General features: G+C 38.6%; 1 protein-coding gene across 1 annotated transcript in view; it reads left to right on the top strand.

Moving 5' to 3' along the window:
* The window catches only part of RNF180 (ring finger protein 180), a 220717-nt gene that overhangs the window by 44076 nt on the left and 150171 nt on the right, over positions 1–26470 (top strand). The window lies entirely within an intron of this gene.

Raw genomic sequence — 26470 nt, 5'->3', positions numbered from 1 at the left:
ATCCCATTTTATATGTCTCAAATACTTTGTAAAACATTGAAGACTCAATTACAAATCCTACTACCCTAATAATATCATGCCCTTTTTATTCCTTACTTTGCTGCAGGATTTTAGATTACCCATCTCTGTTCTTCTGTGATAAAGCTAGAGGGGAATCTTCAGCAGATAATAAACTCAAAAAACCCATTGCCATCGAGTTGATTCCAACTCATAGGAACCCTGTAGGACAGGGTGGAACTGCCCTTGTGAATTTCCAAGACTGTTACTGTTTACAGGAGTAGAAAGCCCTGTCCTTCTCCTGAGAAGCAGCTGGTGGATTCAAACTGCTGACCTTATGGATTGCAGCTTGACTCTTAATCACTATGCCACCAGGGATCCTCCAACAGATAATACAGGCAAGTATACTTTTACCTAAGAAACTCATCTTAAAAAGAATATATATTTTAATATTCAATCACAATAAAAATTCAATATTCAAAAATTCAAGACCAGAAATAATTTTGCATTTGTGCTGTACTGAGCTATGCTTTTCATCTCTAAAATCATGTCCCTTTCTGGTATGCTACTTTGCTCTCTTGTAAGTGGGAGGTAGATAATCTTGTTTTCCATCACTAGAGGGCACCAAATTTCCTCTTGCGGCAAAACAGTCAGTCACTTCTCCCATTAAAAAATTTCCTATACTGGGGTAGACTGTGATCTGATATATTTTTAGTTTCTTGACAGATTAAAATAATAACAGAATTTAAGCTTTTGCCGAGTCCAGTAAGGGATTCTTAGGCTGCCATCAATCCATGCTTTTATACAACTGCTTTTCAGGGGACAATTATTATATTTGTTCTAAGAGAATAAAAGCTGCTCAGGGGTAGTTAGTACTTGGGATACATGATTTTGAAGGAACTATAGATATTTAACCGTTTTTAAGATTCAGGCGGCATATACAGTTCTCTGAAAACAAACATTTCCCCCTAAATTCAGGGTAAAAATCAATGACAAGTATTGTGCTTCACTGTGGGGTGGGATGGAGTGAGCTATTGGCAGAACTCAGACTCACAGACATCAAGTGGTTCCCAATCATGGAGACCCTACAGAACCGAGGAGGACTTCCCTGGAGGGTTTCTGAGGCTCTAACTCTTTCTGGAAACAGAAAGCTTCATCTTTTGCCCCGCAGTGTCTGCTGGGTTGGAACTGCTGGCTTTGTCCTTAGCAGCCCGACACGCAGCCCACCTTGTCACCAGAGCTCCTTAGTACCAGCAGAGGGAGGCTGAGGGCGGGGACAGGATGTAAGCCAGTAAATCACCACAGACTCTCCTTGCCTGACTGTTTATCAGGCTTATTAACTTGTGTTTGATAGGGCATCATCCTTTATTCTTAGATCAAAGAGCAATTAAAAAATAGCCAACAATAGTCAATGACTTCATTAATGGTACCTTTTTTGGGTCAGATTAAACATTTAATGATTTTTGTTTACAGCGTATGTTAAACTGGTTTGGGTTGTGCAGTCTTGCTTTTTATCCCCTTTTATCTCTAATCACAATAATCAATCATTTATTTAGGTTGTCTAATCAATAGAAAGGACCCCTGGTGGTACTATTGGGTAAGCACTGAACTACTAACCCAAAGGTCAGCAATTCAAACCTGCCAGTTGTTCCATGGGAGACAATTGAGGCAATCTTCTCCTGATATTATTTAGAGCTTTGGAATAAGGGTCACCATGAGTCAGAATTGACTCAATGGCAATGAACTTGGAATCATTAGTAAATATAGACGAGGTAACTTCTACAATAAAGCAGCAGCATTTCCAGTGGCAAAACCACTAAGCGTGTATCGTAGGAACAAAAGGTTCCTAGAAGGCTCCTTCTCTGTACTCTAATTAATATTAATTTTCTATTGCTGCTGTAATAAATCACTACAAAGTCTTTATCACAAATGTTTTATCTTACGTTTCTGATGTCTACAATCAGAAGTCTCACTGGGCTAAAGACAGGGTGTTGGCAAGGCTGTTTCCTTCTAGAGATCTTGGGGCAGATTCACTTCTTTGCCTTTTCTAAATCATCTGAATTCTGTGATTTGTGGGAGCCTGGTGGCGTAGTGGGTTATGCATTGAGCTGCTAGCCACAAAGTCAGAAGTTTGAAACCACCAGATACTCTGGGAGAAACACGAAGCTTTCTACTCCTGTAAAGAGTTACAGTCCTAGAAACCCACAGGTGCAGTTCTACTCTGTCCTATAGGGTTGAGATGACCCAGAATTGACTTTATGGCAGGAAGTTTGGTTTGGGTCTGGTTCATTTTCAAACTTGGGAGAGTCTTCTCATGTTGCTCTCTCTCTGGTTCTGACTCTTTTGCCCCTAGTTTACAGCCCTTATAAATATCTTAGATCACCTTATTTTAATCAAGGATAATATTTTTATTTTAAACTCAGCTGATTAGCAACCCTAATCTCATCTGAATCTTAATACCCCTTAGTATCACATAGCAAATATTTAGGTTCTGGGTATTAGGATATGGAAACTTTTGGGGGGGGGGGGCGATGAGGGGTGGTATTCTGACGACTACCACTGATGGTTTTGGTGGAATCATTCAGCCAGGCCAGCCTTGAGGGAAAAGTAGTAGCTACATTTACAGGTCTTCATTATATATATATATAAATCCATTGTTGACCAGTTGATTCCAGCTCATGTAACCTGTATGTCAGAGGAGAACTGCCAGGGCTTCAGTTCTAGGGCTCCCTCCCCGCTCCTACCTTCATTTTTCACTCCTGAAATCCCCCTTTCCTCCCTGTCACCAACTCCTCAGTTCTGCACCCCCAGTCAACTCCTTTGTCAGTTATTACCACTGTGCATGCACTCCTGTGGTCACAAACTGGGAAACCCAACAAAAACAATAAAAAACACAATCAAAAGAAGGTGATAAGGATAAAATAATATGAAGACCAAAATACAAATAATGAGTAAAAAAGAAAAGACCCTCATCAACATTCTAAAATCCAGGGAAGAAATTTCTGTGACGGAACCAGTAAGAGATCCTTGCACCCAGAACCAACTCAGGTGGGGTCTATAGGGAGGTCATCTTGGTGAAGTAGATTAAAGGGCAATTAAGTTTAGTTGGGTCTCCAGAAAGATATGCAATAAGAGGCATTGTTAGACAGGACTAGGCAGGTCCCAGAAAGCAGTAGGTCTAAAATGTGGTACAGAAGATGTTAACATCCTTTATAAGGTTGCCTGAAGCCAGGTCTCTAAATGAAGAAACCTTAAGCACTACCAGTTACTTGCTATATAAGTACCTCCCAAGTAGCACAAGGTTAGGTCAAGACCTTCATACTACTAAGGTTTATTTTAAGCCATAGAAATAATAAGAGTCACAGGCCAGATATGAACTAATGAGAAGAATAATAGGGTACCCATATGTGCTAGCTTTTGGGGGTAAATATTAATGCACTAAATACTTTAAAATATCAGTTTCCCTTTTGCTGTTTTTATGTGATATGAATCAGCTGAATACCTTCTGAAAGAAAGAAGCTCTAAATATTTTTTTTTAGTTGGTGTGTTAGTCTGGGTTGACTAGAGAAATAAATTGATAGACACTCATATGTGTATAAGAAAGAGCTTTATATACAAAAGCAATTGAATATTGAGAAAACATCTACCCAGTCCAGATCAAGTCCGTAGGTCCGATATTAGCCCATATGTCCGATAACACTCTGTAAATTTATTTTCAGACTCATGCAACACATGCAATGGTGCTGAATGCAGGAAGATCACAGGTCAGTGGGTGGGAAGTCTTGTGGATCCAGTGGGGGTGTAAGCATCTCAGCTCTGGCAGGGGTCTCCACCTGGATCCTTCAGCTCCAGGGCTCTGGCTGCATCAGCATAGCTCCATCAGGCTCATCATCAACAATGTTTTGCAGGGAGTGAGCCTGTGTCTTGCCTCCAGCAATCTGTTATCTCCATAGCACCTCCAAATGAGATCATCAAGCTGCGACCTGATTGACAGGCTAAACTCCACCCCTCCACTCTTAAGTCTCAAATTGACAACAGATTATGCAAGTATCACAGAACAAAAGATCATGCAACTACCACAGTTGGTATGAACTTCGTGAGAAATAGATACCCAGCGTGATAGCTCTCAATCAGTTAATTGATTGGTTATCCAGGTCCCAAATTACTGTATTAACTGTGAATGCTAAAACGTTTGCATTTGCCATTAGACTAATCAGTAATAGTTTGGGGAATAATATATGCTGTGATATGTTCAGATTTCTGCTTACCCGGGAGTGATGTGCAGAATTCACTATGGCAGTCTTTGGCGCATCCCTGAGTTTCATACTTTACCCTCATCTATCCTAAATTGGGTGAATATGTTATTAGTGGGGTAAGCTCTAAAGAGGGAAAAACTGGAGGCAATATCCCAGTTTATCCAGCCATTAAGGTTATCTGTGAGCCAAAGAATAGTATTCATTTCAACATATTTGAAAATTTGGAACCATACCCATTTATTTTGAGGAGACTAGAACTCACTTTTTAAGGAACCCTGGTGGTGCCCTCAAGTAAGTGTTGGATTTCTGACCACATGGTTGGCAGTTCAAACTTAGCAGCTGTTCTGAGGAAGAAAGTTGAGGTTGTCTGCTTCTGTAAATTTTTATAGCCTCAGAAACTGTATATAGCCCGTATACAGAATGGCTGTGAGTCAGAAGTGACTCAACAGTGCTGACTTAGACTACTTTGCTTTTAATGACATAGGCTGTTTGACTAGTATCTAAGAAGTTATGTTTTTCCACATTTTTGTTTCTAGATTCTGTTGAATCATTTCCAAATTGGGTTAGTATGGTCATACTGAGTATCCAAAATTTCCTATTCATTAGATAGAAATACGTATTGAAAATGTAATGGTATTTATTTTTTTGAATCATTTTATTAGGTGCTCACATAACTCTTATTACAATCCATACACACATTAATAATGTAAAGCACATTTGTACATTCATTACCCTCATCATTCTCAAAACATTTGCTCTCCAGTTAAGCCCCTGGCATCAGGTCCTCTTTTTTCCCCTCCCTCCCCACTTCCCCCCCCTTCATAAACCCTTGATAATTTATAAATTATTATTTTGTCATATCTTGCACTGTCCAACGTCTCTGTTCACCCACTTTTCTGTTGTCTGCCCCCCAATGAGGAGATTATATGTTGATCCTTGTAATCAGTTCCCCTTTTCCACCCCACCCTCCTTCCACCCTCCCAGTATCGCCACTCTCACCACTGGTCCTGACGGGATCATCCGCTCTGGATTTCCTGTGTTTCCAGTTCCTATCCGTACCAGTGTACATCCTCTGGTCTAGCCGGATTTGTAAGGTAGAATTGGGATCCTGATAGTAGGGGGTGGGGGGAAACATTTAGGAACTAGAGGAAACTTGTATGTTTCATCGTTGCTACATTGCACCCTGACTGGCTCTTCTCCTCCCTGCGACCCTTCCATAAGGGGATGCCCAACTGCCTACAGATGGGCTTTGAGTCTCCACTCCGCACTGCCCCTCATTCACAATGATATGATTTTTTGTTCTGATGATGCCTGATACCTGATCCCTTCAACACCTTGTGATCACACAGGCTGGTGTGCTTCTTCCATGTGGGCTTTGTTGTTTCTGAGCTAGATGGCTGCTTGTTTACCTTCAAGCCTTTAAGACCCCAGATGCTATACCTTTTGATAGCCAGGCACCATCAGCTTTCTTCACCACATTTGCTTATGCACCCATTTGTCTTCAGCGATCGTATCATGGAGGTGAGCACACAATGATATGATTTTTTGTTCTTTAATACCAGATAACTGATCCCTTCAGCACCCCGTGATCACACAGGCTGATGTGTTCTTCCATGTGGGCTTTGTTGCTTCTGAGTTAGATCGCTGCTTGTTTACCTTCAAGCTTTTAAGACCCCAGACATGATATTCTTTGATAGCCGGGCACCATCAGCTTTCTTCACCACATTTGCTTATGTGCCCAATGTAATGTTATTTTTGTTATCAAGCTGATTTCAACTCATAGAGGCTATATGACAAAAATAGAACTGCTGTGATCCACATGGCTAGCAGTTTAAAACTGCCAGTAGACAGAAAGACTGGGCTTTCTACTCCTGTAAATAATTACAGTCTCAGAAACCCACAAGAGATTTGCTGTGAGTCGGCATTGACTGATGGCATTGAGTTTGGTGTTTGGTAACCTTTTTAGGAGCAGATGTGTGGTTTACAATCAGGAATGATTTTATCAGGGTTGTATTCTTTCACCAATTTCTATATATATGCTGAGCAAATAACCAAGTAAGTGGACTCTGAAGAAGAATGAGGCATCAGCTTGAAGGAAGACCCATTAACAACCTGTGATATGCAGATGACATAACCTTTTGCTGAAAATGATGAGGGTTTGAAGCATTTACTGATAAAGATAGAAAAAAAAACCTAGTCTTCAATATAGAATTATACCTCAGTAAAATGAAAACAAACCTCACCATTGGACCAATATCATAATAAGTGGAGAAAAATTTGAAGTTGTCAAGTAATTAATTTTGTTTGGGTGCACAATAAATAAATAATCATGTAAGCAGCAGACAAGAATCAGTTGATGTATTGCATTGGGCAGATCTGATGCAAAAGACCTCTAATGTAATAAGAAGCAAAGATGTATGTTACTTTGAGGACTAAGATGCCCTTAATCCAAACTATAATGTTTTCAGCTAACTCATATATATGTGAAAGCTGGACATTGAATAATGAAGAACAAAGAAGAATAAGTGCATTTGAATTATGGTGCTAGAAAAGAATATTGAATATACCATGAACTGCCAGAGAAATGAATAATTTTTTCTTGGAAGAAGTACAACCAGAATATTCCGTAGAAGCAGGAGTGGTGAGACTTGATCCCCTGTACTTGGGACCCGTTATCAAGAAGGACCAGTTACTGAAGAAGGTCACTGATTTTGAAAAAATAGACCCATTAACCCACTGCTATTGAGGTGGTTTTCTCTCATAGTGCCCATGTAGATGGTTTCTGAGGCTTTGTAAATGAGGCTTTGTAAAACAGAGAGCCTCATCTTTCTCCTGCAGTGATGGTAGGTTTGAATCACTGAGGATCATCAAAAAAGAGGAAGACTGTTCGTTAGATAGACAGAAGCTGCAATGGTGGGTACAAGCATAGGAACCATTGTGAGGATGGTGTAGGGCTGGACAGCATTTTGTTCTGTTGTAGATAGTGTTGCTATGAGTCAGTACTGACTCAACGGCATCTAACAACAACATCACTGTTGTGCTCTTAAACATTGTGATGAATAAATCAATGTTTTCCTAACGTGGATGATATCCCCTGCCCTGGAAGGCACTGGAACATTGGGGAGGAGGGGTTTGCAAAAACAGATACCTATACTTTATCATGGATTATGGACAAAACTTTTTATTGCCAGTGGGCCATTGAGTAATTTTTTTTTCTGGAAAAAAAAATTGTCAGTAAGCCAAATAAACTTGGGAACCTATGAATTATATAGTCAAGAAACTTGAAAATAAAAAAATATAAATGACAACGAGGAATTATGGACAGGTTAAATTAATCAGCTATAATACTGCAATGTGGATGATGTAGCAGACTCTCAAGTGAGGAAAATTAAATCTGTGGCTTGTGGTGCAGAAATAATCTAGATGGGTCATTGTGATGCATTTTTGAGGGAGTCTCGTGACTTGAATATTAGCCATTGCTGGTACATCATAAAAACCAAGACCATAGATCCAAGTACCCCAATATAGGTAGTGTATCCCTCTCAAAAGTCACTGCCATTGAGTTGACTATGATTCATAGTGTAAGACGTGGTTCTCAACCTTTCTAATGTCGCAGCCTTTTAATATAGTTCCTCATGTTGCCGTGACCCCCCAACCATACAATTATTTTTGGTGCTACTTCATAACTGTAATTTTGCTACTGTTATGAATCAGGCGACCCCTGTGAAATGGTTGTTTAACCACCAAAGGGGTCATGACCCCCAGGTTGAGAACCTCTGCTCTAAGACAAGGTAAGTGCCCATGTGGGTTTCCCATACTATAACTCTATGGAGGTAGAAAACCTCTCTTTCCCGAGGACTGGCTGGTTGTTTCAAACTGCTGACTTTCAGTTATCCCAATGTGTAACCACTATACCACCAGGGATCCTCGTATATTCCTAGAAACCTTTTATATAGGGGAGAACCCACATGGCCTGGGGAACTTCAATAGGGAAGCATTCGGAGGGCCCCCAGGATTTTAGTATCCAATCTTGAGAACTCTTTAGGAAGGCAGGACATATCTGGAAAATAAAGCCATCAGGCAGTGCTTGATGGGCTGGATAAATTGCTTACATAATTTTCTTCCATAAAGTCCTCTAGATCAGAGCAGCAGGGAAGAGGCTACCCAGCATGTGGTTTCTTACAAGTAGTTACCTACCAGACCACTGGGCATCGGGGGTGCTGTGCATAAAGATCCTTGCTATCTCTGTGAGTTCTCTTTGCTTCTTTTCACCCACCTTCCTGGTTCTTAGTCCTCCTGGCCTCCTAGTATGATTCTTTGTACCACAGCACTATGTAAGACTCTTCTCGCTCGGACTTGCAGTAGCATTCTAAACGTATTCCCTTAAGTAATCTCTCCCTCCCTTTCAGTTTGTCTATAGCTCCACGCTTATTTACTTTACTAACGTATTTTCAAACCTCTTTGCCTACATTCGTCTACTAGGTAAATCGATATCTTATAATCAGTATCTACTGAGTAAATCAACATCACAATTATTGACAATCTAGTGTCAATTGTAATCCATGTTTTCCAAACACTCACTTTTTATAGTCAAGTTGGACTGCTTTTTCTTCATTGGACTTTTTTTTTAAAACCTCTGAGCTTTGTTTTGTGATTTGATCACCCTGAAACGATTTTGAAATACTAATAATCCCTTAAGGGAGAGTTAAATGAACATATTTCTTTGAGAGGAGGCTTCTACTATCTTCTTTGTTGTTGTTAGTGCCCTGGTGTCAGTCCCAGTTCACAGCAAACCTCTTAGAACAGAGAGAAGTGCCTCCCATGCAGTGCCTCCTTACCCTTGTTACCTTGGAGCTCCTTGTTCCAGCTGTGTGTCAGCCCATCCTGTGGAGGCTTCCTCGCTTTCACTGCCCCTCTACTCTACCAAGCATGTTGTCCTTTTCCAGGGACTGGGCGCTTCCTTGTCTGTTTCTACCTATCTAGAAATAGACACACTTTGTTTGTTTGTTTATACATAGTTTTATTGGCACTTCATCAACATATCATACAATTCAATAGGTCAATCTTAACAAGAAGAGTTGTACAATCATTACCACAATCAATTTTAGAATATTTTCTCCTTCCTTGTACTCATTATTAGTATAATTATTTTAATTGTGGCAAAAATATACACAACAAAATATTCTCCAATTCAACAACACCTACATGTACAATTCAATTGATTATACTCTTCGTGTTGTGCAACTATATCCTTTTCCAAACTATTCAACCACTATTTTTAATCACTTTATTGGGAGCTCTTATAGATATAACAACCCATAATTCTATTAGATCAAGCATAATTGTACAATTGCTGCTACCATCAGTTTCAAAACCTTTTCTTTCTTGTTGAACTCTTTGTTATTAGCTTCCCTTTAACCTCTCCACCCCCCACCCTAACCCCCAAGAACTGTTATTATTTAATTATATTATACGATTATTATTATTGTCCTATCTTACACCAGCCTTAGCTGTCTTTTTCTTCCCTCACCCCTCTGTGGGCCTTAAATACATATGGGGGAGGGAGGTTGCTATCTGCAGCTTTTCTCCTTTTCTTTCTGATGACTTATGCATCATTGGGTTTGTTCTGGCTCATGCCACAGTATCTGGTCCTCAGCCTGGGAACTGTGTGATATGTACATTTTCCCTTATGCCCATTCTGCTGTTTGAACTTACCTTAGTGGACTCATGTTGTACTTGTCCTTTTATGCTTGGCTAACTTCACACAGCATAATATCCCCCAACCCTTTCCGCGAGATGAGGTACTTTATCTTTTCTTCACTGTTTTTTAGGAGTACATAGTACTCCATTGTGTGTATATCCCAGAGTTTTTAAATCCATTTTTCAAGTTAAGGAAGTTTAGGCTGTTTCCAATTCTTTGTGATTGTGAACTGCACAACAATGAACATTGAAGTGCAGGTTGTGGCTTGCTTCTTACTTCATCTAGGTATATGCTCAGTAGTGGAATTGCTGGATCGTAAGGTAACTTGATTTCCATCTGTTTTAGGTATCGCCAAATCACTTTCCATAGTGGCTGTACATATTTACAAGACCACCAGTAGTGAATGGGAGTTCTCACCACTTCCCCTTCAACAATTGTTGCTTTCTGTTATTTTGGATTGGACTATCCTTGTGGGATTTATGTGGTATTGCATGGTTGTTTTGATTTGCATTTCCCAGATGGCTAGTGAATGGGAACTTTTCTCATATGTTTATTGGCTTTTGGATTTCCTCCTTTGTGAATCTAATGTTCAAGTCTTTTGCCCAGAAGTGGCCACACTTTTAAAAGTATGCAGAGCTTCTTTGAAAAAAGAATCATTTTACTGGGGGCTCTTACAGCTCTTATCACAATCCATACTTCCATCCATTTTGTCAAGCACATTTGTACATCTGTTACCATCATCATTTTCAAAACATTTTCTTTCTACTTGGGCCCATGATAACAGCTAATTTTTCCTTCCCCTGTCCTCCATCATAAACTTTTTATAATTTATATATATTTTTTTTCATGTCTTACACTGACTGCTGTCTCCCTTCACCCACTTTTCTGTTGTCTGTCCCCCTGGAAGGGGATTATATGTAAATCATTGTGATCGGTTCCCCTTTCCCTTACTCTCCTGGTATCGCTCCTCTTATTATTGGTCTTGGTGGGGTTATCTGCCCTGGATTCGCTGTGTTTCCAGCTCTTAGCTGTACCAGTGTAGATGTTCTAGTCTACCCTGATTTGTAAGGTAGAATTGGGTTCATGATAGTGGGAGAAAGCATTAAAGAACTAGAAGAAAGTTGTATATTTCATTGGTGTTATATTGCACCCTGACTGGCTCATTTCTTCTTTGTGACCCTCATGTAAAGGGATATCCAATTGTCTACAGATGGTCTATGAGTCTCCACTTTGTGCTCCCCCTCATTCATACCGATATGTTATTTTTTGTTTTGGGTCTTTGATGCCTTATACCTGCTCCCTTCTACACCTCATGATCACACAGGCTGGTGTGCTTCTTCCATGTGGGCTTTGTTGCTTCTCGGCTAAATGTCTGCTTGTTTATCTTCAAAGTTTTAAGACCCCTAGATGCTACATCTTTTGATAGCCTGGCACAATCAGCTTTCTTCACATTTGCTTAAGCACCCATTTTGTCTTCAACAATCATGTCAGGAAGGTGAACATCACAGAATGTCAAGTTATTTGAAACAAAGTGTTCTTGCATTGAGGGAGTACTTGAGTGGAGGCCCAATGATTGTCTGCTGTTTTAAGACTTAACGAAAAAATATATCTATTTCCCTATCATTATATATAAATCCATTTAAATATATACTTGCCTGTATATAAATGTTCTTTGCATCCTAGTTCTTTCCTCTACTTCCTTTTACTCTCATGTTTGGCCTTCATTCGGGTTTCAGTAATTTCTCTCAACTACATTCATTCCCCTTGATCAAGCCCCACCAGGCATCCTATGCCCTTCTCACCATTGATTTTAGATCACTTGTTGTTTCCTTGTCCCTGGGTTTGTTTACACCCCTTTTTCTTTCCCCTGCCCCCCCCACTCTCCTGTGTCTCCCCTGAACCATTGGGCCTATTGTTTTCTCCTCTGGATTGCTTATCCAGCCTATCTTATCTAGCTAGACATGCAGAGACAATAGTAAAGCGTGCAGAGCTTCTATTAGTGGATCAGAGTATAGATTAATTCAAAAAGAGCAGTTTATTGCCTTATTGATTTTTAAATTATGCCTTTGATTTAAGGCAACATGAAGTACTGAAAATGTCAAATAAAACAGCCTCTGTAAAGTCCCACCTATCTCGGTGGGAGTTATTGCTTCCCTAGCCATAACGCTCACGTTTTCTCTGTATTTTCTCTACTAAGTTGTGGATTTCTGGAAATCAGGGAGTAGTAACGAAACCAGATATTTTGAGTCTTCCCTGGGTAATGTCTAACAGAAGTGCTCTCCATTGTAGCAATAAATCATTGAATGAATTAATATGAGTTACTTTGTGAATAGGCAATAAATACCCTGAAAATTTTATGTGGTTTTAAGTAATTTCATGGATTCATCAAATGGTATATATCCTTAGTCTTGGGCTGACTTAAAAAAATTGATACTGGTGAGCTCTTTTAATGATGAGCTTTTTAATATTAGAAGTGAGATATACACAGATTTGTAGTTATAAAATAATTATAATTATTTTTGTGATAGCTTGCTGTATGGTATGTAGGATTTTCTCTTATGTTTTGATCCTGCAGTTGAAGTTCTAATTATCTGTTACTGAATTAACAGAGACAAGAGAAAGATGATACATACTTTTGTTTATTTTTCTTGTCTTTTTAAAATAGTTAAATATTTAGAGAATATAAAAAATACTTTTAACAGGATGGAAAAAATGTAACTCTGTCTATAATATTTATCATACCCATTAAAGACTGTCTATTGTTATGTAACCTACTGCTACCAAGTACATTCCGACTCATTGTGACCCTGGACAAAAGAGGAGTGCTACCTTCATTTTCTGAAACAGGTCACTTTTACAGGAACAGACAGCCTCATCTTTCTCCTTCGGAATGGCTGGTGGGTTTGAGTTGATAACCTTGTGATTAACAGCCCATCATGCCATTATTATATCCCACTCCCCAAATTAGTGGTTTGGGACAACATCTATTTTGTTTCCAATTCTGTTCATCAGTGACCTGGACTAGTTTCTGAGTCTCACTTGGCAGCTTATCTGGGGCTGGAAAGTCAAAGAAGTTGATGCTGGTAGTCTCCTCCTTTTTTGTGGTCTTTCATCTTTATAATGACCAGCCCAGGCTGCTTCACATGATAGCAGTGCCTTCCAAGAAGGGAAGAAAGGAAGCTGAAGCCTAGGCTTAAAAATCTTAGAATATTGCTTTTCCTGTATGCTGACCTACTTCCATTGAGGTTTACAGCCTTGGAGACCCTGTGGCGCAGTGCCGCTCTGATTCTGTAGGTTGCTATAAATTGGAATTTGACTCCACAGCTGTGGGCTTTATTAGTCAAAATCATGAGAGCAAAATACCCATTTATAAACTATCAAGGGCTCATGAGGGAGGGGGAACGGGGAGGGAGGGGAAAAATGAGGACCTAATGTCGGGGGTTTAAGTGGAGAGAAAATGTTTTGAGAAAGGTTGTACAAATGCGCTTTACACAATTGATGTGTGTATGGATTGGGATAACAGTTGTATGAAACCCCTAATAAAATGTTTTAAAAAAAAATCATGAGAGCAGCCCAGATTCTTGGAAGGGAAATAGACTGTACCCCTTAATAGAGAAGTGATAAAGTGAAATTGTATAGGAACATACACGTAAGTATGGGAAGTGTAAATACAACTATCTTTGCAAAGGACATATCACAAATATTCTGAACTTCAGAATGTTACAGGCTAATCCTCAGTTGCCTCCACTAGAAAAATATTGGAATGTACTGAACCCACATGATTTTGCTTTCTATGACTGCTTTACCCTTTGGTTTACATGGATTTTGCTGAGGAGATTTAAAAATAACACCTAGTTTTAGGTTCCACCTCGAAGATTTCTATCCAGTTTTTCTAGAGGGGGTCTATTCATTACCATTAAAAATATAGTTACTTCCATTAGAGTCTGATAATGTATAGCCAGAATTTTTTAGGAACCACTGCAGCAGACCATATTTTCTTTATCCTTATCACTCATCTGTTTCTTTAAAATGTGCAGAGCTTCTGTTAGCAGATTAGACAGTCGATTAATTCCAAACGAGCAGTTTGTTGCCTTATTGATATTTGAATTATGCCTTTGATTTAAAGCAACATGAAGTACTGAAAATTGTAAATGAAGCAACCAATGTAAATTTTAAAGGAACTAGAGATTAAATAAAAGGAATACAGTGAGGGATTAATAATGCTTATTATCATTATAAAGCATAATTATTACAAATGACACAATGGGCCAGATTTTACCTACCAGTTCTTACGCACACTAATTGATATGGGTTGAGCAAGCTTCTGAGGAGAGACTTTATACCAATGTATATTGAATAATATGCACCAAAATCTTCAAAGGACAACTGCACTAGTAGCTGAATGAAAGAACGCAGTACCTCTTTTGACAATTGCTGAGAGTCCAGAAAGACCTGCAGGAATTATCAATTTTAACCTGCTGCCTGTCTCTTCACAATCACAGGAACTGAGACACATTGCCCTACATAATTCCTGGTTTTCCAAATAAATGTCCCATACTATTTTGAAAGCTTTTATCATTTTACATTGTTTGTAATGGTAGAGGGTAACATAGTATCCTGGAAAGAAAAGCAGAAATGTTAATGCACTGCGATATGAATTCTGGTGCTGCGGTAATTTCACTGTGTGGTCTAGAGAAAGTTCCTAAATTAAGCTGAACTTTGAATTCTTCTGGTGTTTGCTTTTTGTCCACAGAATCTAAGGACGAAATAGATACCACTGAGATGTATCTTCCTCTCTATTTGTTAATCAGTTAACAAAGATAGTTTTCCTTTTTTAAAAAAAGAAAAATTAAGGACCAGCAGCATATCTGTAACAATACTGTAAGCTTTCTAGTTTACCCAGATGAAATTACCTGCTTCCCTGTCACCTAAAAATCCTGGTGGCATAGTTGGTATGCATTGGGCGGCTAAACTGCAAGGTAAGCAGTTCAAAACCACCAGCCGCTCATCAGCAGAAAGACGGGGTTTCTACTCTGATAAAGAGTTACAGTCTTGGAAAGCCCAGGGGCAGGCAGTTCTACCCTAACATATAGGGTTGCTCAGAGTCAGAATTGAATTGATGGCATTGAGCTGAGAATTTGAGTCTGTTTCCTAGGCTATTTATAAGAAACCTGATTATAACACTTAAACACATTTCTAGGTGTTCTTCAACTGACTGTGAACATCTTAAGGTAGTGGCTTGTGGTCTTTCAGCTTAACGTTTTATAGGGCCAGCCATAAAATAAACCCTAAATTCATTGCTTCTGAGCTTATTACAACTCTTATTAACTATGTGGGACAGTAGAGCTGCTCATTGAGTATCCAAAACGATAAATCTTTATAGGACAAAGCTAGCCTCATCTTTTTCTGGCAGAGGGGATGATGGGTTTGAATCATGGACCTTGTGATTAGCAGCCAAGTGCTTAACCCACTATACCACCTGGGCTCATTAGCTATAAAATTCAAACCCAAAACTTGTCATTGTGTCAATTCTGATTCATATATTAAACCTGTATAAGGTTCTTGAGACTAAGTCTTTATTGGAGTAGAAAGCCTAATTTTTCTCCTGTGTAGTAGATTGTGGGTTTGAATTCCTGACTTTGCAATTAGCAGCCATTGTCTAACATACAGGGACCTCGGGGCTCCTTAGCTATAAAATAGACAGTAAGCATTGTTATGTTAAATGGGATAGAAAATGTTTCTCATTACATTCTTCTATAACTGAGGTGAGGTAGTTTGTTAAAGATTACTCATAAATCTTAAATCCTTAAAGAAAAGTAACAATTGAGAACAAGGATAGTTGAATATATGGGTCTTGGAGTGTGGGTGAGCCAGCACTTTAAAATGTAATGCTTAATCTTAGTTTCACTATCTAAAAAAGAGTAAAATCTCACTTTTAGTTCTTTATTTCCATGTCAATACCAAAGATAAGAAGAATCATTATTACATTATAGAATACTTTTAACTGTATTTCCCCAAGAAAATGAAAATTATGAGCTGCTTCAAGATTAGAATAGTTATACTAAAAATTAAAAAAACTAAATTTTTAATTCTAAATTCTGGAACTGATATTTATAAACTGTGTAAGTCAAAAAAGGAAAAATGGTGGGCTCTTTGCATATATGATTTCAAATATGCATAATAACTATCATATAATGCATGCTAATTTATAGATGAGGAAACAGGCTTGTAGAGGGAATTTTTTTTTTGAGGTGAATTATTCTTTTGTTATTTTTTAGAGAGTCAATTTTTCTAATCCAGTTATATAGCTTACAAGAGCTGAATTCCAAATAAACATTTGTTAATGCTTTAAAATATTCACAAAAATGGAAATGTTTTGAGAATGATGAGGGCAACAAATGTACATATGTGCTTGACACAATGGATGGATGTATGGATTGTGATAAGAAATGTAAAAGCCCCCAATAAAATAATTAAAAAAAACCAAAACCTACAGTTAATGTGGATGAAAACTAGTGGCTGATTAGCTAATAAAGGTTCTAAAACTAAAAAAAAAATGGAAATGTTTGACTATATTGTATAGTCGAATAATATTTTAATTTTAACATATTAATAGAAGGGTTATTATTAGCTCAGAATAATCTGCAAATGAACTGTTAAAGTAGTTCCTAGTTATGAAACAGTATTCTTTCTTATATATGAATTCATTTTCAATTTACTTTTAATCCGGCCACTATTCAAAACAACACACACATAAATTAACACTTACCCATGCGATTCTGATTAGGTTGGTGTGTCATTTAGTCTCATTTGGCAGGAGTCTGTCTTCCATCTAATCTCTGCTAGTATGTGTCTTCCATTAAGTCTCTCATATTTGTATTTAAGAGTCTTGTTTTATGTTTTTCTTGGTAATATTTTTTGTATCTACTTCTTTATTTATGGATTTGCACATGGGCATGAATTTCTTGAATGTCTCTCCACATGTTCCTGATGTTTAATTATAAATGTTTTAATAGTTTATTTGTCTGTAATGGGGAAACTATGAATCAAATCAAGTTACAGTGTTTTTTTTGTGTTTTGTTTTATTCCTTTTTTTATCAATTTATTGGGGCTCATACAATTCATCACAATACATAGATCAATTGTGTAAAGCACATCTATACATTTGTTGCCCTCATTATTCCCAAAATTCGCTTGCCTCTTGGGTTCCCGGAATCTGCTCATTTTTCTTTTTTTCCCCTCCCCTTCCCTTCCTCCTCCCCTCTCCCCCATGCACCCTTAATAATTTATAAATTATTATTGTATCTTATATTACACTGTCCAGCATCTCCCTTCACCCACCCTTCTGCTGCCCGTCCCCCAGAAAGGAGGTTATATGTAGCTCCCTGTGATCCATTCCCCCTTACTACATCCCCTTTGTATGTTTATTCTTACTGCTAGAGAACCAAAACTGAAGTAAAGAGGAAGTACCTTTTAAGAGTACACTTCAAATCAAACTTATTTTAAGGAGTGCTGGTTGGTCACTGTTTAAGTGCTTGGCAATTAACCAACATTTTGGTGGCTCAAATGTACTGGCTGCTCTCAGGGAGAAAGATATGACAGTTGTTTCTAAATGACTCAACTCTTAGAAACCTAATGGGGCAATTCTTCTCTATCCTACAGGGCTGCTGTGAGTCAGAAATGATGTAATACAAAGGGTTCAAGTATGATTTTAATCCTGTTTCTAATATTTATTAAAATGTGAGAGGATAATTACAATATTTTATGGGTTTTTTCTGTTCAAAACTGAGTGTAGTTTTCTTAAAAATAGCTAAAAGAAGACTTGGAAAATGTCAAGATGCCTTTTGTATATGAAGATGATAGTTGGATAAAGGTGGATATGTTTGTTCTTAAAATGACAATGCTTCTGCTCATTAATATAAAGTGATATTGTGGTATAAAGACTGTCTCTTACTTACTCACTACCATGGAGTCGATGTAGACTCACAGTGACCTTAGAAGACAGGGTAGAACTGCCCCCTCTGAGGTTTCCAAGACTGTAACAATGTGTTATGGGAGTAGAAAGCCCCCATTTTTCTCCTGAGGAGCAACTTTGGATAACCCACTAGGGCTCTCATGAAAATAAAATTTGCATGAAATTTAATTGTGGAAAGTAAGGAGCCCTGGTGGTACAGTGGATTTAAGGGTTGGGCTGCTAACCTCAGATCAGTGGTTCAAGCCCACCAGCCACTCTTGAGGAAGAGTGATGATGCTACCTACTCCTATAGAGATTGATAATTTCAACAGCCTTATAGTACTACTCTGTCTTAGAGGGTGACTGCAAGTCAAATCAACTTGTAGTGCATTTGAGTTTGTATTACAATTTGGGAGCACTAGTAGGATCAGTTAATCTTTACAGAAGTAAAGGCGTATAAATTATGTATATATGCATCTTTGTACATACATTTTTACACAAAAAGCAAATAGTTTTCTTAAATTGTTGACCAAGTGCCTTGATATTAGCATAAACCAAGCTATTATCAACCACTTAGTTTTATAAAGAAAATTAATATCATGTTGGTAGTCTAGAACTTTATTCTAAACTATATTTCATTAGAATATATGAAAAAGTAACACATTTTTGATAATTCTAAAACAAAGCCAGCTCTTGTCAAGGGGATTCCAACTCATGGAACTACATGTGTCAACTCGTTTGAACTATGTGTGTCACAGTAGGACGGTGTGCTATAGGTTTTCCGTGGCTGAATTATAAATCAGTTGCCAGGTATTTCTCATGTGGTGTTTCTGGGTGGAGTGTAACTGCTAGCCTTTTGACGAGTCCAACACTTAACCATTTGTGCCACCCAGGGACTAATGATACTTCCTGAAAGACCAAAATTAATAAGGACTGGTGAAAATTGCTATGCAATGAGTTTTCTGAGTTGTTGATTGCTGCTTCCATGAGCATTGACTTTGGATCCAAGACAAAATGCTTGACAGCGTCAACCTTTTCTCCATTTATCATGATGTTACTATATTGCTTCAATTGGGACGATTTTGACCTTCTTTACATCGAGTTGTAATCCATACTGAAGGCTACAATCATTGATATTCACCAGCACATGTTTCAAGTTCTCTTCACTTTCAGCAAGCAAGGTTGCATCACCTGCATATCTCAGATAGTTAAGAAGCCTTCCTCCAATCTTGATGTGTTTCTTCTTCGTATGATCCAGCTTCTCTGACAATTTGCTCACCAAACAGATGGGTGAGAGAATACAATCCTGATGCACACTTTTCCTGGTTTTAAGCCATGCAATATTCCCTTGTTCTGTTGTACAACTGCCTCCTGATACGTGTACAAGTGCCAAAGGGACAGAATGGAGTGTTCTGGAATTCCCCTTCTTCTCTAGGTTATCCATAGTTTATTATGATGCACACAGCTGGATGCCCTTCCATAGTCAATACAACACAAGTCAACCTCTTCCTGGTATTCTCTGACATCAGTAATGAGATCCATATCCTCCTCTTCTGACTCTAGCAGGAACCTAAGGTAGGTCCTTGGCAATGAACTGCTGCAACCATTGTTGGGTGATTTTCAGAAACATTTTATTTATAGGTGGTATCAAAATGATATTGTTCTATAATTCGTGCATTCTGTTGGGTCACCTTTCTTTGGAATGGGTACAAATATGGATCGCTTCTGGTCAGTTGACCAAATATCCGTCTTGCAAATTTCCTGGCAAAGATGAGTAAGTGCTTCAAGTGCTGCATCAGCCTGCTGAAGTATTTCATTTGGTATTTCATCAGTTCCTAGAGCCTTGTTCTTGGCTAATATATTCAGTGCAGCTTGAATTTCTTCCTTCAGCCTCATGAGTTCCTGTTCATATGCTACTTCCAGAAATCACCTGACCCAGGCCATGGTATTTTCAATCACCTCATATGTTTGTGAAATTTGGACATGAATAAAGAATTCTAAGGAAAAACAATGCATTTGCAGTATGGTGTTAGAGAAGAATATTGGAAGTACCATGAATTGCCAAAAGACCAAACAGATCTGTCTCGGAAGAAGTACAATCAGAATGCTTCTTAGAGGCAAGGATAGAGAGACTTCATCTGACTTACTTTAGACATGTTATTAGGAGAGACCAGTCCTTAGAGAAGTACATCGTGATTGGTAAAGTGGAGAGGCAGCAAAATAGACGATGACTCTTGATGAGACAGATTAACACAGTGGCTATAACAATGGGCTCAAACATAGCAACAATTGTGAGGATGGAGCAGGCCTGGGCAGTGTTTTATTCTGATACACATAGGTTCATTATGAATCAGAACCAACTCAATGGCACCAAATAGTTTTTATGGTCTCACCCAATCATCTGGTGGGAGTTAGGAAGAGATGGAGAGAAAGGCCATATTAAGAAATTCTACTTCCAGATAGCAACTGGAAACACAGGGAATCCAGGATAGATGACTCCTTCAGGACCGGTGGTGAGAGGGGTGATTCCTGGAGGGTGAAGGGAATGTGGGGTAGAAGGGGGAACCAATTACAAGAATCGAAGTATAGCCTCCTCCCTGGGGGATGGACAGCAGAGAAGAGGACGGAGGGAGACGTCGGACAGTGTAACTTATGGCAAAACTATAATAATTTATGAATTATGAAGGGTTCATGAGGGAGGGGGAAAATGAGCAACTGATATTAAGGGCTAAAGTAGAAGCAAATGTTTTGAGAACGATGAGGGCAACAAATGTACATAGATGTGCTTGACAAAATGGCTGTATGTATGGACTGTGATAAAAATTGTATGAGCCCCCAATAAAATAATTTTAAAAAAAGAAATTCTACTTCACCACAGGACCTTATGTGTAATGTAATAGAATGGTTAGAGCCTACCTAAAAATAGCACATCTATAAAGTAGGCTGGCAGACATGGGATCATACTCTGCCTAGACGAGGCTACCAATGGAAATGTCAGTCTACCTAAACATCTTTTCAACAGGTAAGACTAGGTTGAAGGACATCAGTAATATCAATTTTCCAAGATTAGTTGTGCTAATATCTAGGAAGGATTTAGAGATCAACAAGAGAGATCTTGATTTCAGCTGTGGGGGTCCATTTCCTGCGGAGATTGGAGGAAATAAGGTAGCAGCTAATATACTTACAGAGCTTATCAGGTACCTGGCCAGATGGCAGTAGAAGGGGAACAGATCACACCCTCAATTAGAGTTGAAATAAATGTAAGAGGCCAGACTGTTGATTTAATTGATTTTTCACTTCAGAGTCATAGATCAGCATTGCTCTGACCTTAGGGCTTGCAGGTGTTCTTGTATTCTTTCTATAGAAGAATGGCTAAAATAAAAGGGCTGGATTCTTATATCTTAAGTGTACAGTCACTGTCAGAATGTGCCCTGTGCTTTTTAACAGTTGACTTTCTAAAGGTCTCCAAAGCCCTTTGACCTATTAAATTGATTTCTTGACACATTAATGGATCAGAACCTTTAGTTTGAAAAACAGTAATCTGAATGTTGTTGATAGATTGTGACTGTGCATCTTCAACTTAGAGCTTGCGTTGCATAGCTCTGCTCAAAATGAGTCATTTGGTTTGCTAGTGTTAAAAGCCATTTGGTCTCCCTGCTGCTGCTATTTCCCAGCATTGTACAACAAATACTTCTCAGTAGAATCATTGCATAGATTTGGCAGAGAAAATGAACAAGTACATCAGGTGAGAAATTCTGTTCCAGTACAGATTTGTTGAATAAGCCCCTGCTCAGTGACAGGTAGTTTGTGCAAGGCACTGACGATTGGGGAATAAATCAAGCACTATCCCTTTCTTGGAGGTTTGGTTAGTTAAGGGAGACAAATATAAAGGAAAATGCACATAAAAGTTAATGATGGGAAACTGTGAGATGAATGTAAGATGTTCTGCCTGAAAATGACTGAACGTACTTCCCAGGGAATGTGATGCTTGAATTGACCATGATGAGTAGATGTTATTTTAGGTGAAAAATCCTAAGTTATCTTACAAGAAGAAGAGGTTTCTGCTGCTGGAACAACTGGTAAGAGTGACATGAAGAAAAGTACAAAGGCATGAAATAAATAGTTTGGTCTTTTCTCATAACTACTCATGATTCAGTATGACCACCTACGACTGGTGAGCCTAGGTGAAGACAGCTCAGATGAAGGACACCATTAGAGAAAACACTGGCAGCAGGTTTGCACCTTAGATTTCACTCATGAGGCAAGTTGCCTGGAGACCAGCAGATAGAAAGTGGCATATCAAGTAATCTAATAAGGCTTTCAGTCAGGTTGTATCTATAGAGGTGGAAGAAAACGTCAGAAATATTCAGAAGAAATAGATGAGGAACTAAACCAAGCTGTATTTTAATAAGTGCCCTATTAAAGCCATTGTTTCTAAGCTGTCATTATCCAAAAGCATACTAATTGAATCTATTAAGAATCAAAGATTACTCATTCTTTAGCAATTGACCTCATGAGGAAAATTCTCTGTCACAGATCATTATACATTTATCTGAGTTTCATATATTAATAAACATTTTGTTTTTATCTCTGCTTTTTTTCTAGAAAGATTTGAAGTATGCAAAAATATATTAATATTATATTTTTAAGTGAGGAAATCTGGGAAGGACAGGTAAGAACGGCTAAAATAATATAAAGCTATAAGAAAGGTTAGGAGCCCTGGTGTTGCAGTGGGTTAAGAATTGTACTTCTAACCAAAAGGTTGGTAGTTCAAATCCACAAGCCACTCTGTGGGGGAAAGATAAAGTAGTCTGCTTCCATAAAGATTTATAGGCTCAGAAACCCGATGGAGCAGTTCCACTCTGTCCTACTCAGTGGATCACCGAGTCAAAATGAACTTGATGGAAGTGGGTTTGTTATGGGAAAAATTACTAAGCAAAATTGATATGGGAAGTATGAAGAAGGAAATGACCAAATACACAACTCATAGTGTCAAAAGACTTTTTGCTTGGGAAGTGAATTCTTGTGGCATCATTGAGAAGTTATTAACCTTTGCTTCTGCTGTCATCAGGCTTGCTCATACCTCATGATGACCATGGATATAGCAGAACGTTGCTGGCCCTGTGCTCTCCTTATGATGACTGGAGTATGTGAGTCTGTTGTGTCAACCCAATTTCATTGAAGGATTTCTTTATTTACTCTGTCACATTATGAAACATGAGGTCCATTTTTTGGTAATTGGTCTTGCCCAATAGTGTTCCCCAGATACGCAGGCCTAAGTCTTGCCATCTTTGCCTCTAAAGAGTATTCTGTTTCTATTTCTTCTAAGACTGATTTATTTGTTCTTGAGGAAATCCCTAGTACATTCATTCATTCACCAAGACCACAGTTTGTTTGTGTGTGAGTGCTTCTGACTTCCTTTTTTAATGCCTAACTTTCAAATCTTGTTATATTATTAAAAAGACGGGGCCAGGCACCCCTTAATTATTAGACTCACTTCTTTCCAAAGCTTAAAATGAGGGATTTTTGCTGAACATGTTTGATTTCTTGGTGGTGCTTCAGTGCAAATGATCCAAGCAAAATGAAACCATTGACAACTTCAGATTCTTTGCCAATTAATTTGGTTATCAGACCAGTTATGAAGATTTGGGGTTTTTTTTCACAATTTATTCTGACATTAAGATGTCTTCATTTTTGACAGACAAGATTGTCTTAGGACAGGTTGTTGATCAGGCTGTGCTGTCTTCAGTAGGGTTTTCTGTTTTACCTCCCTAGGTTCTAATAGAAGAGCCCTGGTGACATAGTGGTTGCAAGTTGGGCTGTGATCTGAAAAATTGCCGGTGTGGAATCACCTGTGGCTCCTCAGGAGAGAGATGGGGCTTTTGACTCCCATTAACAGTTAGAGTCTTGGAAACTCACAGGGACAGTTCTCTCATGCCCTATAGGATTTCTGAGTCAGTATCGACTCAATGGCAGTGAGTTTGGTTTTGGTTTGGTTGGTGGCATAGTGGTTACACATTAGGCTCATAACTGCAAGGTCAGTAGTTTGAAAACCACTGAAGATGGGCTTTTCTACTCCCTTAAAGAGGCACAGCCTTGAGAGCTCACAACCTCTCCTATAGTGCCTCCAGGAGTCATCAGTGATTTCATGACAGTGAATTTGGTTTGGGTTCTAATATCCTTTGCAGTATTTACACAAAAATCACAGACAACTTTCATGATTAAAGGGTTTATTAAGAAGTTAACAAATTGTAATGCCAGTGAGAAATGCACAGAGTTGAGTTGGTTATAAGGCCATGTTACAATGTTCTGTCAAGTCTGCTAATAAATATCCTAAGAACATACCACTCTGTTATAAGCCTCACCCCAAAGGTATTTGGCTTATACTTGGTGGGGCAGCCCACCCAGCTTCCTGAATTAAGTGCCCAGAGATACCCCACTCCAGTAAGCCTCAAACCAAAGGCACTCAGCTCCACTTCCAAGGGTCCATAAATGCAACTTCCCCAATTAAGTGCCCAGAGACACCCGACCCGACTCTGCAAGCCAGCCTCCTTGCACAAAAGCACTCAACTTTACTTGCTCTGTGGGTTTGGAAGTTCATCACTTCGTTCCAAGCTCTGACTTCTAAATCTGCTGCTGTTCTTCTGATGGCATAACCATCATCTGGATCCAGGAGGTTCACTGTGCAGGGATCTCAAGTCCAGAGATCCCTCTGCTTTTCAGAGGGATCATTTTATACACAATAATAGGATGGAACTCCAGGGAATCCTGTTAGCAATTACTCACAGGTGAATTCTACCAATATCTTCCCCTACCTTCTTACCAGACCCATTCAGGGAAAGGTCGTTTGTTGGAAGCTAGAGACTTTGATTAGAAGAGCCACATTAAATAATTTACTGCTCCTATAAGCTGTTTTGACACCCAGAGACTATCTTACATGTTGTTCACATAACTGCCTCTTGTTCCATGTCCAGGTTCTAAATAAGTACAATGAAGTGTTCTGGAATTCCCATTCTTCAAAGCTATCCATAGTTTGTTATGATCCACCGAGTACAATTCTTTCCTATGGTCAATGAAACACAAGTAAAAATATCTCTGGTATTCTCTGCTTTGAGTCAAGATTCATTTGGTATCAGTAGTATCTCTTGTTCCATGACTTCTTCTGAATCCAGCGTGAACCTCTGGCATGCTCGTCAATGTATTGCTGCAGCCATTGTTGAATGATCTTCAACAAAATTTTACTTGGCATTGATATCAGTGATATTGTTCATAATTTGTGCATTCTGTTTGGTCATCATTCTTTGGAATGGTTACAAAAATGGATCTTTTCCATTCAATTGACCAGATAGCTATCTTTCAGATTTCTTGGCCCAGACAAGTAAGTGCTTCCAGTGCTCATCAGCTTATTGAAACGTTTCATTTGGTGTTCCACTAATTCCAGAAGCCTTGTTTTTGACTAATGCTTTAAGTGTGGCGTGAAAAGTGAATACCCTCTGATATGAGATTAGATAACTATAGGCATAGAGTCTAGAGTTTTCAATATATCATGCAAGGCATTATGGCTAGAAGGGCCATATTAAGCATTTGACTACATCTCAGCCTTGACCTCAATTTTTTTCCCTTGGTTTCCTTTTTGAAACCAAGTCACAGGCATGTTTCAGCAGGTTTTGTTTTGAATAAACCCAGATCTACATGAACTAGAATACTAATAACAATACATCTTGACTTAAGCTTCTATTGAGATGATATTGGAAAGTAAAACTAAATAGGGTTAAATTACTGGAAAATGTTAAAATGAGATTTCAGAAATCAGTAGAACATTTAGAAGCATACAAATGCTCAGCAGGGTCCCCTGTACAGTGTGTAGGTTACTGTGAGTCCGAGTTGAGTCGAGGGCAGTGAGTTAGGTTTTGTTTTTGTCATTGGTTCTGTAGGCATTTCTAGTTTTATGTATTCTGTATTTGTTTCTCATCTGTGAAGAAGCCGGTATATAAAAAGTTTAAAGACTTGCCCAATATCCTACTATGATTTCATAGTCCCCAACAAAAACTGTCTGTGTTCAAGGTCACATTGTACTTTCCATAGAATAGTTCAAGATAATTGCTTCTGGGCTGTTGAAATGATAAAGTGGCATATGCCTTAGGCATTGGAGGCATTCAATAGTACTGATAAAGTTGTCAAATAAAGTGAAAGTAATTTAGTGAGCCCTTGAGAATTGAGAAAGTAAATGTAATGCTTGATGTTAAGGTTGAAAAGTAAGATGTCAATTTTATTTTGTTTCACTGGTTATATTTGCCACTCCTCTAATTAACATTCATTCCCAAAGAGTCAGTTCTGACACAGAGCGACTCTCAGGATGGAGGAAAACTGCCCTACGGGGTTTGCAAGCTGTAATGTGTATGCAAGGAGACTACCACCTTTCTCCATGGAAAATAGCTAGCTGGTAGGTTCAAACCACTGATGTTTTTGTTCGCAGCCAGGCATTTAACCACTGGGCTATCAGGGCCCCTTCCAATTAACATTAAACAATATAAATTGCAGTTTTAGGCTTTGCATCTGGAG

Source organism: Echinops telfairi, unplaced genomic scaffold (assembly GCF_000313985.2).
Source record: "Echinops telfairi isolate 266 unplaced genomic scaffold, ASM31398v2 ScPeMD7_7469;HRSCAF=8507_1, whole genome shotgun sequence".
Classification (NCBI taxonomy): Eukaryota; Metazoa; Chordata; class Mammalia; order Afrosoricida; family Tenrecidae; genus Echinops; species Echinops telfairi.
The sequence above is the reverse complement of the archived record's forward strand: the minus strand, read 5'-3'. Positions and strand labels throughout refer to the sequence as shown.